The following is a 14912-nucleotide window of genomic DNA, read 5'->3' on the forward strand; positions in this document are numbered from 1 at the left end:
TACAGCATTCCCAACAATCCCATGCCCTAACACCTTGCTAAGGCATTGGTTAAAAACGAACTGGAGAGCTGCCTCCTAACGAATCATCAACATGCTGAGTACTCTTACCTAACGAATCATCAACCTGCTGAGTACTCTTACCTAACGAATCATCAGAACTAACAAGATCGCAGCTCAAAGTAATTTGGCTGCAGTTAACTAACCACATTTGTTAATACTTCATAAAAGCAAAGATTTGATTTAAAATGTTGGTGGTCAATTTAATCCATCAATTTTACAAGACAAAACTCATCTGTAATCAGTGATTAAAAATAGTATGTCGAGGCTTCCTTTTCAACTTGCATCATGTTATTGTACATGCCCTAAAAGATGTTTTGGGACACTTATGTGGGATTATGTTCAAAATTAGGAGGAACCTGCAAAACCCAGGATAAATGGCAATCCTCTTTTCTGTGGTTTCTTTTACTCATCAGTCTCCTATGTTGTATTTCAGCTGATAATGAGGAGGTGAACATTTCTATATTTGACTTTTAACAAAGAGGTGAAAATTACTTTACCCATTACTAGCTCCCTGAGCCATCCAGTCCTCTAAAGGCGACTTTACGGGTTTTATGCTTTGAGTACACAGTGAAATTGGAGTAGATTTTCAAAGGCAAAAATGTCATTTAGGTACCTCACTCCCATTGATGGGTATTAGACACACAAGGTACTTTGAAAATCTACATGTTATATTCTCAGTAATGACTAAATAGTAAACTAGATTAAAAAGGAAGGCTGAGGTATCTAACTGTCCCTGTAGGTGCTTCAATCCAATATTTAGGCATCACTGGCATTCACAACCCCCTTGCTCAGCTACTCCCTAGTCGTGGAAGCATCTAAGTGTCCGTGGTAATGACCCCCTAGGGAGCCTTAATTTCTGCCCCATGGCACATGCCAGCCACCTCAGTCCTGACACTGCCAAATTGCTAAGCACCTAACTCATGCCTAAGTCTTGGTGGGATTCAATATCTAGGCATTCCCCCATCTGTTTCACCTCCGGGTCCCAATACAGTAGGTGAGCTCAGAGCACCCCTCCACCTATGCAAAATAGGAGGTACTACCCCCATTTAGCCCAATAGCCCAATGTTTAGCATAGTCATCAGGGCAGGGGAGACCCAGGTTCAAATCCCTCCTTTGCCTGATGTGGAGCAGGGACTTAGCTGACTGCCCTGATCACTGGGCTATATGGTACTGTAGAGCAGTGGTTCTCAAAGCCGGTCCGTCGCTTGTTCAGGGAAAGCCCCTGGCGGGCCGGGCCGGTTTGTTTACTTGCCGCGTCTGCAGGTTCGGCTGATCGCGGCTCCCATTGGCCACGGTTCGCTGCTCCAGGCCAATGGGGACTGCGGAAAGGGCGGCCAGCACATCCCTCGGCCTGCGCTGCTTCCCGCAGCCCCCATTGGCCCGGAACGGTGAACCGCGGCCAGTGGGAGCCGCGACCAGCCGAACCTACAGACGCAGCAGGTAAACAAACCAGCCCGGCCTCCCAGGGGCTTTCCCTGAACAAGCGACGGACCGGCTTTGAGAACCACTGCTGTAGAGTAGAGCTATGTTTGTCTCTCTTGTTGGAGTTGTTCTTTTGTAAGAACTACTTGAAGTGTCACTGGAGTAGGGACTGGAACGGAGGTCTCCCCCCACATGCCCAGGTGAGTGCCCTTATCCCTGGGCAATAGCATTATTCCTTTTTCTCTCTATCTGGCCCAAAGAATATTTAACTATTTATACACAGTGGAACAGTTTCAACAGGAGCGATTGAGAGATGCCCACCCCAGAATACCCTATAGCCCAGTGGCTGATACAGTCATGAGGGGAGAGCTGGGTTCAAGTCCCTGCTCTACATCAAGCAAAGAAGGCATTTGAAGCTGGTCTCCTGCATCCTGGGTGAGTGCTCTCACCATGGGCTCTTGAGTAAAGGGAGGGGTGGCATTGCTACCACCATCTGCTCCTCTTTCTTGCTTTTTATTGAGAAAGGGCTTTTACCTGGTTTGGGCACCTAACTTCAGGAGAGAGTCCATACCTGTGAAGATTGAGTGAAGGGAGGCACCTTCCTTCAATCCAGATTTAGGCATCTAATTTCCTTTGAGGAGTGGAGCTTAGGCCATGCCCCTCTCCTCAGCGTTTCCTACTGGTTAATTTAGATGGCTCCCCACTCAGCACGTTGACTTCTGTGAATTTCTTTTTTAGGTGCCTGACTTTCCCTATGCATTGTCTGGGGCACCTGGATGCCTAACTCAGGGCTATGAATTCCACTAGGCACCAGAGGGCCTACGAGTTGGGAAATCCCTCTTACTACTCTATCCTTAAAATTTTAGAAATAAGACTAGTATGCAGGATGATGTATCTCCTTTCTGGGATGAGTAGTGAATCAGTAGTGCTGGTGTTATACTGTATAAATCACATTCAGTAGATGACCTAAAAATGGAATTTCAGGGTAGCCACCGCTTCTCGGGTTGAATTTTCATGTAATCAGTAAGAGGACTTTTTCTTTTAAACCTCATTCTTCAGGGCTTAAGCCAGTCTCTAAATGTTAGAGACCAAGATGAGACCTAATGGGGGGGGGATTACCCCACATCTGCCTACTGTGGGGTTCTTACACCTTCCTCTGAAACAACTGGTGCCAGCCATTGTCAGAGACAGGATACTGGACAAGATGGAGCTTGCGTCTGATAATTCCTATGTTCTGTCAGAAGTTTTTCAGTTTGTTGCCATTGTGGGAGTTTTATTTCCCCTTCGTGTGAGGTCTTTTGTGCAGGGAGTCCTGTTGGAATGTCAGTGTAACAGAAGAGAAGGATGCCCTGTAACTGAAAAAAATCAACTGGTGGAGCATCCTTACTGAGATATCTGAATTCATCTGTCTGGACAGGTATCAGCATTGGAGGGAAGGAGGGCAGTTCACTGAATATCTCTGCAGCGCATCAGAGCATCACAGAGCATCAGCCAAAAATGGTTCATCCTTCTATAAAAATGCTCATGGAACAAGTTAGCTGCAATGCACATAATTAAAACCAAAACTCAGCATGAACCTATATGAAAACAGAGATAAATTCTAAGTAGTAAAATAGTAATAAAAATTATGCTGACATAATGCTGGTCAGCCTAAGATCACAAAGCACTTTACAAGCTATAGGGTAATATAGGGAAATCACTGCAACCAACACAGAAATGCTGCCATCTCTGGGATGGATTAAGGTAGTTATTTAATAGCATCAGATACACCACACAGCTGCTCAAGACAGGAAATAAAATATACTCTATGTATTGAAACCTCACAGGACATTTAGTTAGTTAGGTGGAATGAAACTACCCAAATTCAGGTGTAGCTAGGACTCTAGGGCTGAAGCTCCTATTCTTGCAAAATGGGTCAAGGACTCTTTAATGGCCACAAGGGGTATGGGCCCTCAGTTTAACATTTTATCCTGTATCCTGTCATTGTCCAATGCTGAAGCATTGAATAAAAGAGAAGGGAGCCACCCACTGAATCACCAACACAATTTCCTGCCATATAGTATTAAAGTGTTATGGCTTTATCAAAAGCCTTATATAAGGAAGGCTCATCTGATTTACAGGAAACTGGAAGTCAGAAAGTGTAAACTGAAAGTAAGACTGGAGGGTGCAGAGACCACTGACAGAACCTAAGTGTTATTGGAATTTTTTCATAGCGGTGACATCAGATATCCCTTTTTGGGTGGAAAAAGTTTTATGGATACCATCTTCAAGGAATTAGAGGTGAATTTTATTTTAAAAAAGGATGGGAGGATATGATTTTGTACATCTTAACTTAGGACAGAGTCCATGAAAGTTTCCAAGAAAAAAAGAGTGCATTTTCTTGATAGGCAAATATACATCTTTCCAGATATGTCTTGGATCATCCTGATTGGAAAGTACAAGTTTACTGAAAGGGAAATGTAGTTTGCCTACACAATGAACTGCAATTCTTTTTCCATGCTAAGTTTTGATTGTTCTTGGATGGGATAAAAGACATATCCTCTGATGAAGCTAATAAAATAATTAGATGCAAATTTGGCATCTCCTAATGAGATATGGTAGATGATAAAATGCAAGAATCCAAAGAGGATGGCATAATCAAAAATACTGTTCTCTAGATTTCTAATTCTGATACTTGTGTGATCCCTAATTGAAAGTACACGACATTCCTTTCTAGGTCCTGAAAATGAGAACATAATTTGTTAGAAAAAGTTAAATGAAGGTTACAGTAGAACAATCATATTTTATCAAAGTAAAGTACTAAGATACTTCCACTGTATTCTTAAATGCTGCACTATATTCATATTATAATTGTCAAAAATGGTATCTCTATTAAAATGTGTTAATGGTATACTAAACCTTAGTCTGCTAATAGTGACCTTTTTATCCATTATTCTTTTCATTTAAAAAGCTCTTTTTGAGAAAAGAAAATGTGTATATCTTTTTACTGGCTATCCCTTTCCACAGTTCTCATGCATAATGCAATTGCTATAATTTTCTGCACCTCAAAAGTGCAGCCATTTCCCATAACTACACAGAGAGAAGGAAAATGACCTGAATTCAAAGTACCGTGCAAGAAAGAAAGACCTTACTAACATAGCTCTTATTACTTAAAATGACAGTGAATAACAAGAGACAGCACATGCATTTTCATTTCAGGTGGTTATATCTTACTTATTATCCAACCCCAGCTTCACGTTTTCTTGGACACTAATGATTTCTGATCATGCAACTCAAAAGATCCAGGTGAAGCTGTAATATTGGCCCACTGAAAAGTATCCAGCAAGGCACTGGGAAACACAATTCCAGAGACCAAGTACAGAGCCATGTCACAGTTGCAGCCCACAATAACGTGCTCTTATTGGGTGTAACGTTAGTAGGTACATCCAAGAGGGCCAAAGGGACTTAAAAAACAGCTGCAGATGCTGGACTCAATTCCCATTGCTCTTACTGTTCCACTTAAGGTTGCTAAGCAAAACAGTTATTAAGTCTCAAACATTTTGCTTTGGAGAACAAAATTGGAAAAAAAATAAAAATGTCAGAGAAGCTGTTATAATTAACCAATAAAATTGCAAAAAAAATCGAGCAATGAAAAACAGATGTTTTCAATATGTCTACCTGAAACCTTTTATAACAAAGTTCTCTCTCCACCTCATCGATCTCATGCTTTAATTGGCAGACAGTAAAGTCTGATGGGAAAATAATGGTCTTTTAAATACCTGGGAACGAAAAGCAAATTAAGTTAGCACAGTGTAAAAGGCAAGTAATTACATAATGTCAATCCTGTTTTATACAGTTGAGTCTTTAAACAGCATGCTAAGAAAGGACATGTCTGGAAGAAAATATGAATCCCCTTTCTTCAGGTGACTGCTGTACTCTTTTCTCAATAAGGAATTGGGATTATTACACCTAACAGCAGGCTCTTAGGTTAAGGGCTTCTCAAATGCTGCTGCTAGCTACATTAGTTTATGTGTATTTAAAGTTTTCTCTCCCTCCTGTCAATTTCAAATGTCAACAGCCATTGATGAGACTGCAGTCTTCATTGAGCAACTTGGAAAATAATTCTGTGTGAAAGAAAAATTTCTGCTATTTCAGTGAAAAATGTAACTCTCCTTTATATAAAAAAAATAGGACCAAAAATGAAAAAGACATACTGGTGGCAATCTTGAGCAGATATACTATAGTACTGGCACTATCTCATTCAGGAAACTACCAGAGATTTATCCAAATACAGATAAACAACTGATCATGAAAATGAACGGTGTTTTAGACAGCTCATGTCTCAGCTCTTCACAGTGTTTTTGCACTTTTTGGTCCCCTGCCTCTGCTGCATTGGTGCTGAAGCTTGTTCACACAACACACTCACTGCCTTTGCAGGACCTCATTTATTAGTCTTAACACCCTAGGAAGTGTCTTGAAAAGAGGAGTTAGGGGTGACAGGGGCCAGAGCTTACTGCCTTTTTCCTTTAATTTATGATCCCATGCTTTTCGACTATTCTAAACAACTAGGTGGTGCTTTACGGTTTCCCAGGAATGTGTCGTGATTGTTTAAACTGTGTGCTGTTCATTTGCAAACCTTTATCCTTACATTGTCCCTGGTGCAGTGATTACTCAACAGCAATTACTCATCTCCATTCTGTGGTGACAGCACTAGAAGAGAGGAGGTGATCCTTGTCTGCAATGACAGGGGTTACTTAGGTATATTATGATTATGTGCATAGTACAAATAATCTCAGTGCCCTCTACCAGACCAGAGTGCCTGAGTATGAAGGAGTCATGACAGGATCCCAGGTACTAGCCCTCTGCATATGTGAACATCTGCTTGAAATTGTGAACTGCTATTATGTACAAGAAGTAGGTGGATTTTCTTTTTTGTAAGCAGCATTTTATTACTTGGGTGGCTTCAGGGGAACATGATGCCCACGACAGACAGGAACTACACCATTGTATAGAACTTCTGCATGGTTTGCTGTTACTTCTCTTTGTCCCTTGGACAATGGATATATTAGCTGATGCTACAGGGAAATGCTTAAGGACTTAATCTAGGGAAGTATATGCAGGTAACTGACTACATGGTACCCCGGGTGTCTCAAAGGATTCCAAGGGTCATGGTAGCCTTCACAGAAACTGGCAGGACATGCCTTTGCTGAGTCTGGCTCTCCAGGCCATCTTTTCATTCCTGCAGAGAGTACAGAATGCCTGCTTCTTTCTCTGAAGGAACTTCCAGGACCAGGAATCATAGAACTGGAAGGGACCTCGAGAGGTCATCTAGTCCAGTCCCCTACACTCATGGCAGGACTAAGTATTACCTAGACCATCCCTGACAGGTGTTTGTCCAACCTGCTCTTAAAAATCCCCAGTGATGGAGATTCCACAACCTCCGTTGGCAATTTATTCCTGTGCTTAACCACTCTGATAGTTAGGATGTTTTTCCTAATGTCCCACCTAAACTGCCCTTGCAGCAATTTAAGTCCATTGCTTCTTGTCCTAGCCTCAGAGGTTAAGAACAACAATTTTTCTCCCTCCTCCTTGTAACAACCGTTTATGTACTTGAAAACGGTTATCATGTCCCCTCTCAGTCTCTCCAGACTAAACAAACCCAATTTTTTTCAATCTTCCCTCATAGGTCATGTTGTCTACACCTTTAACCATTTTTGTTGCTCTTCTCTGGACTTTCTCCAATTTGTCCACATCTTTTCTGAAATGTGGCACCCAGAACTGGACACAATACTCCAGTTGAGGCCTAATCAGCGCGGAGTAGAGCGGAATTACTTCTCGTGTCTTGCTTACAATACTCCTGCTAATACATCCCAGAATGATGTTTGCTTTTTTTGCAACAGCGTTACACTGTTGACTCATATTTAGTTTGTGATCCACTATGACCCCCAGATCCCTTTCTGCAGTACTCCTTCCTAGGCAGTCATTTCCCATTTTGTATGTGTGCAACTGATTGTTCCTTCCTAAGTGGAGTACTTTGCATTTGTCCTTATTGAATTTCATCCTATTTACTTCAGACCATTTCTCCAGTTTGTCCAGATCATTTTGAATTACACATCTACCCCGATATAACACAAATTCGGATATAACGCGGTAAAGCAGTGCTCCGGGGGGCGGGGGGGACTGCGCATTCCGGTGGATCAAAGAAAGTTCGATATAACGCGGTTTCACTTATAACATGGTAAGATTTTTTGGCTCCCGAGGACAGCGTTATATCGAGGTAGAGGTGTATAATCCTATCCTGCAAAGCACTTGCAACCTCTCCCAGCTTGGTATCATCCGCAAACTTTATAAGTGTATTCTTTATGCCATTATCTAAATCATTGATGAAGATACTGAACAGAACCGGACCCAGAACCGATCCCTGCGGGACCCCACTCATTATGCCCTTCTAGCATGACTATGAACCACTGATAACTTCTCTCTGGGAATGATTTTCCAATGAGTTATGCACCCACCTTATAGTAGCTCCATCTAGGTTGTATTTCCCTAGTTTGTTTATGGGAAGGTCATGCAAGACAGTATCAAAAGCCTTACTAAAGTCAAGATATACTACATCTACCACTTCCCCCCTATGCACAAGGCTTGTTACCCTGTCAAAGAAAGCTATCAGGTTGGTTTGACACGATTTGTTCTTGACAAATCCATGCTGACTGTTATTTATCACCTTATTACACTGCTCTACAGCCAAAATGCTTCTGAAATAAATGTAGTCAAACTTTACAAATTCTGGGTCACCGAGAACGAAAATTATGCTTAAAATTGTTGATTGGTTCTAGTTTTCAAGATATGCTATTGGGTCAGTATATACGACCCTTGACTTGGGAATGGCGGAGGATAAGTGAGTTATAAAGGGAAGGGATCTCAATTTAAACCAGAAATGACTAAAATACATCTTTGACTGGATCTATGAATAAATCTATGACTGGGTTTGGACAGTACTTGCTTTTTAGGCAAAACAATGAATGATGCAATACCAGCTTCAGATTGCATCATACATGATATGAATTGCATCATGTTATTCCTAGAAGTCATGGATGATGCAATCATAACAAGCTTACATCACTCTGCTGAACAAATTGCCCTATATCAGCTCTAGAAATCATACAGTGTCGTGCTCTCTTATTTGTCAGTGTTTGATTTTGCAAAGGGACACATTTCTGTTTAGCCAAAGTGAGCAGAGATGCCTCGTACTTGTGTGAACAGTGCAGATAACTTTTGCTATGTTTGTGGTGAAGTGACTTTTGCATCACAAAAGCGCAGTATAACCACTATGGTTAAGAAAGCCTATCACCTTTATTTTGGCTGCAAAATTGGAGATCAAGACCACACATATGCTGCAACACGTGTGCAACAAATCTTCGCCAGTGGTTGAACTGGAAAAGGAAATCTATGCCTTTTGCAGTGCCAATGATTTGGAGAGAGACAACAGATCATACCAGCAATTGTTACTTCTGCATGGTGCCTCCAGTTGGGAAAGGTGTGTCAAAGAAGAAAAAGTGGACTATGCATTATCCAAACATTCCATCAGCTATACGCCCAGTACCCTACGGAGAAGGACTGCCGGTTCCTGATGCACCAGAATCATTCTCACTTGAGTCAGACGAGGAAGAGGAAGAGGATGAAACTTCTGGTCCTGAACCATCAATGTCATAGGATCCACATTTTCTCCCATCCTCCTCCTCTGAACCACACCTCATAACACAAGGTGAACTGAATGACCTTGTCAGGGATTTGGAACTACTCAAGAGTAAGGCAGAGCTGTTGGGCTCCAGACTACAGCAGTGGAATCTCCTGGCAGGTGATGTTAGGGTTTCCATGTTCCGTGACTGTCAAAAGGATCTTGTCCCATTCTTCTTCATGGAAGGTGATCTTGTAGCCTGCAACAACATCAATGGTGTGATGGCAGCCCTCAGCATCGTTCACGATTCAGATGAGTGGAGACTGTTCATTGATTCATCGAAGACGAGTCTTAAAGCTGTCTTACTGCATAATGGCAATGTTTTGCCATCAATTCCAGTTGGTTATGCAGTCCATATGAAGGAAACCTATGACAACATGAAACAACTTTTGAGGTGCATAAACTATGACCAACATCAGTGGCAGCTTTGTGGCAATTTGAAGGTTGTTGCTCTCTTGCTTGGTCTGCAGACTGGATACACAAAGTACTGCTGTTTTCTCTGTGAATGGGATAGTCGTGTAAGAGATTCCCACTCCATCAAGAAAGATTGGCCACTCCGACAGTCATTGGAGCCTGGGAGGAAAAGTGTTCAGCATCCACCACTTGTTGACTCAAGGAAGATTTTGTTACCACCCTTACACATCAAGCTGGGTCTGATGAAGAACTTTGTCAAGGCCATTGACAAAGCACAAGCAGCTTTCAAGTACCTCCGTGGAAAATTTCCAAGGTTAAGTGAAGCTAAAATAAAGGAAGGTGTCTTTGTTGGTCCTCAGATTCGTGAACTTCTTCGAGATGATGCATTTGACCATGCACTGCGTGGCAAGGAAAAGACGGCATGGAAAGCCTTCCAGTTAGTGGCAATAAATTTTCTCGGAAACAACAAGGCAGACAACTACAGGTTGTTGGTGGAAAACCTCCTCAAGGCATACAAAAGCCTTGGTTGCAACATGTCACTAAAGATACATTTTTTGCACTCTCATCTAGATTTTTTTCCACCGAACTGCGGAGCAGTGAGCAACGAGCACGGCGAGCGATTTCACCAGGACATTGCAACAATGGAGAAACGCTTTCAGGGCAAATGGAGCCCATCAATGCTTGCAGACTATTGCTGGACAGTGACAAGAGATGCTCCATTTAATGAATACAAGAGACAAGCCAAGAAGCGCCGAGTAGACACTGAATAGGACTAAACTATGTACAGAATAGTTTTTTGCCTTTTGTTTCATAATAAATTTTATTTATATAACCCTTTTGCTGATTTTTAAAGTGTTACATAAACAGGACAGGTGAAATATTATCATGTAAAGCAACCATAAACACATGAAAAGACCTAGGTTTACAATTTATGATTAAAACTCTACTATCTACACAATATACATAGACATAAAATGTAAAAACTTAAATATCTTAGAAACAGTAGCCAATCAGTTGTTTTAATTGTCATATTTGAATTCAGCATATCATAATATATAATAAACAGCACATTTTATCTCTGAAGCAGACGACTTCTCAAAAATTGTAGACCAGTGTTATCTTTGTACTGGTTTGTACAAAGATGTAACAAATTAGGTGTTTGCAAATTGATTGTTTAATTATTTGCTCCATTATATTTCCGGATACAAAAGTTAAGCTGACTGGTCTGTAATTCCCTGGGTTGTCCTTATTTCCCTTTTTATAGATGGGCACAATATTTGCCCTTTTTCAGTCTTCTGGAATGTTTCCAGTCTTCCATGACTTTTCAAAGATAATTGCTAATGGCTCAGATATCTCCTCAGTCAGCTCCTTGAGTATTCTAGGATACATTTCATCAGGCCCTGGTGATTTGAAGACATCTAACTTGTCTCAGTAATTTTTGACTTGTTCTTTCCCTATTTTAGACTCAGATCCTACCTCATTTTCACTGGCATTCATTATGCTAGACGTCCAATTGCCACCAACCTTCTTGGTGAAAACCAAAACAAAGAAGTCATTAAGCACTTCTGCCATTTCCACATTTTCTGTTATTGTCTTCCCCCCTCATTGAGTAATGGGCCTACACTGTCCTTGGTCTTCCGCTTGCTTCTAACATATTTGTAGAATGTCTTCTTGTTTCCTTTTATGTCCCTAGCTAATTTGATCTTGTTTTGTGCCTTGGCTTTTCTAATTTTGTCCCTACATACTTGTGTTATTTGTTTATATTCATCCTTTGTAATTTGACCGAGATTCCTCTTTTTGTAGGACTCTTTTTTGAGTTTTAGATCATTGAAGATCTCCTGGTTAAGCCAGGGTGGTCTCTTGCCATACTTCCTATCTTTCCTGTGCAGTGGGATAGTTTGCTCTTGTGCCCTTAATAATGTCTCTTTGAAAAACTGCCAACTGTCTTTTATTATTTTTCCCCTTAGACTTGCTTCCCATGGGATTTTACTTACCAACTCCCTGAGTTTGCTAAAGTCTGCCTTCTTGAAATTCATTGTCTTTAGTGTGCTGTGCTCCCTCTTACCATTCTTTAGAATCATGAACTCTACTATTTCATGATCACTTTCAAATTCTCAACCAGTTCTTCTCTATTTTTCAAAATCAAATCTAGAACAGCCTCCCCACTAGTAGCTTTCTCCACCTTCTGAAATAAAAAATTGTCTCCAATATATTCCAAGAACTTGTTGGATAATCTGTACCCTGCAGTGTTATTTTCCCAACAGATGTCTGGGTAGTTGAAGTCCCCCATCACCATCCTGTGCTTTGGATGATGTTGTTAGTTGTTTAAAAAAAGCCTCATCCACCTCTTCTTCCTGGTTTGGTGGTCTGTAGTAGACCCCCTTCCATGACATCACCCTTGTTTTTTACCCCTTTTATTCTTACCCAGAGACTTTCAACAAGTCCGTCTCATATTTCTATCTCAACCTCAGTCCAAGTATATACATTTTTAATATATGAGGCAACACCTCCTTCCTTTTCCCCCTGCCGGTCCTTCCTGAGCAAGGTGTATCCTTCTATACCAATATTCCAGTCATGCGTATTATCCCACCAAGTCTCCGTGATGCCATCTATGTCATAGTTGTGTTTATTTACTAGCATTTCAAGTTCTTCCAACTTATTCCCCATACTTCTTGCATTAGTATACAGACATCTAAGATACTGATTTGATCCCACGCCCCCAGTTCTGTCTTGTCTCTCCCTTATTTCTGCTATAACCACCCATGCTACCCCCAGATTCTGACCCTTCTCCCAGGTCTCCATGTTTTTGACTTACCTGTGGGCTTTGGTCACCTGCCCCCGTTGAAGTTTAAAGCCCTCCTCACTAGGTTAGCCAGTCTGTAGCCAAATATGCTCTTCCATATAGCGAGAAGGCGGCTTGTGGACTCTACCTCTGAGTTAGGGCCCTTACTCTTTTCTTTCCTTCTCTCTCTCTCTCCTCTTCCTCATCTGCCTCAGAATTAATAGGTCCAGCATTGCTGCTTGTTCCTCAGTCCCATTCCCATGGTCCCGTCTGCCATCCCTTCCCATCAGCTCCACAAAACTCAGCCTATTTCTTCCTCCAACCCCTGGGCTCTCTCCTCTTCACTTTTTAACAAAACTCCTGTCCACACTAAAAAATTGTTTCTCTCCAATACAAGTAGTGTGTGTATATATGGGTTCCTTGCCTCAAACTTTGCCTCTTTGGAGCCAGAGTGAGTTACCTAGCAGAAGAATAGAGGGCTGATGGGAGAGTTTCTCCATCTGTGTCCCACCTGCCAAAAAGGCATCTACTTTGTGTGTGCTTGATCCAGCTTCAGTGCACCTCATGCAATTCTGAAAGTAGATTGCGCACACTAACCTCGAGGGCTATTCCCTCTACACTGCCCATTCTGTGGTGTGCACATGATCAGTGCATGGCCACCCACAACCTGTGGAAATCCTATCCATGCAATTGTAGCTCTGGGTTGCACATTGTGAGTTAGTCTGCACAAGATTTTGGAAATTTGGCCCTTAAAATATCTGATCCTCTTTTGTTGCTTCTAACATATAACTACTGTATCACAGCTAAACTCTTGTCATATTGTATTATTTCAGAAAGTATTGTTAGTAAACACTTCCAACTGAAATTTTATGACATGCAAGGCCACTGGAAATCATGGGAGAAATAACAACAGAATACTTCAAGAGGTCAGAAATGCAAGGCCATTGTCATCTTCTTGTGGTGCATTAGTAATCAAAATGCATCATCTACCTACTTGAACAACTACTGATATGAATGTATTCTGGAACAGAATATATTTGGTTTCCCAACACCATCTGCTTTTAGTTAAAAACAGTTCAAGACAACCATACATAAAATGAACAATAATAAATTATTTCAAGATTTGTACAAGACATTTGCCAATCCACTAGAATGCTATATTTACTAAACAGGCATAGCTAAAGAAAATAATTATGGATTGCATGTAATGTCGGTCAAGTTACATTTCGCTTGTTACTTTTCTATTGACCTTGTGTTATAAATTGTCCAGAAAGATTTTCTTTTCACAGCAAATATATCAATCAAATGGCTTGAATCTTTTCCCTTTGTAAACTTTACAGCAATGTGAACAAATCAACAAAACAATTGTTCTCTAACGCTGAACTAGATTTAATTAAAATTTAAATATCAGTTATTGGTACATAGAAGAAATGATCCTGGCTCATTACTAGCAGAAAGTGTTCTGTGGTAAATCAGGATGTTTCTGTTGTTTACCACCTCAGAGGTTTATAATGAACAATGTAAACTAATTCAATTGCATGCACAAATTACTACATAGTGATTGGCCTCTGACAGGGTTCAAGGATTCAATCAAGTATAGCTTTCCCACACAACAAACTGAAGCCACTCAAATAGCATGGCTTTAAAAAACCATAACACTTTAAATCCATGGCCACAATGGTAATCTTTCTAGGTAAAGCTGATGGAGACATTCAAAATAACTTGATATAACTGATTCATGTATGGGTTAACATCTAGATTCATTGTCTGTCAACGCAAATATGACTGACCTCAACTAGTGGAATCAATAAATCTTTATTTGTCACAACAGATATCAGTATCTGCTTATTCCCAGGTACAAGAGTAAAGTACTAGCTCCTACTTAGCTGAAAACCATCATGTGACATGTCAATAGGTTTCTGTTGCTTACTTCCTCAGAGGTCAATAATGAGATTTGGAAAATATACAAACTGACTAATTGTTTGGGTGAGTAATGAGATTTTATTGGCTCTTGCATTAAATATTGACCATCTCAGGTCAATAGCTGTTGATATTCACATCAACAGAAGTCAGTATTTGTTTATTATCAACAAATCATTTCAAAGACGGTATTAGAGGGTTGACCACTTTTCTTATAGACCAAACAATATAGAATATTAATTTATTATTATTAGTGATTCAGTTAATTTTTGCTCTGGTGAACAGGTAAATTCTTTGTTGCCTGGGAATATATGAAATAGCATGTTAGTTGCCTAGGATAAAATGCTCACAAGTATCAAAGTGATTTAGGAGCCTTAGTCCCATTTTTAAAAGTGACTTATGGGCTCATTCAAATATCTGAGGACACGGCTCTGTTCCATAGACTATAAATTAATGTTATATGCAGACAATGCCCTTTTCTATATCTCCAAGCCAAAAACCACAATTCCAGCCCTCTTATCACTAATTCAAAAATTGGGATCAGTGTCTGGTTACAAATAAATTGGAAACAATCTAAACTATTGGAAATCTCCTGGT

The sequence above is a fragment of the Terrapene carolina genome, unplaced genomic scaffold (genome assembly GCF_002925995.2).
Source record: "Terrapene carolina triunguis isolate 2854851 unplaced genomic scaffold, T_m_triunguis-2.0 Scaffold113, whole genome shotgun sequence".
NCBI lineage: Eukaryota > Metazoa > Chordata > Testudines > Emydidae > Terrapene > Terrapene triunguis.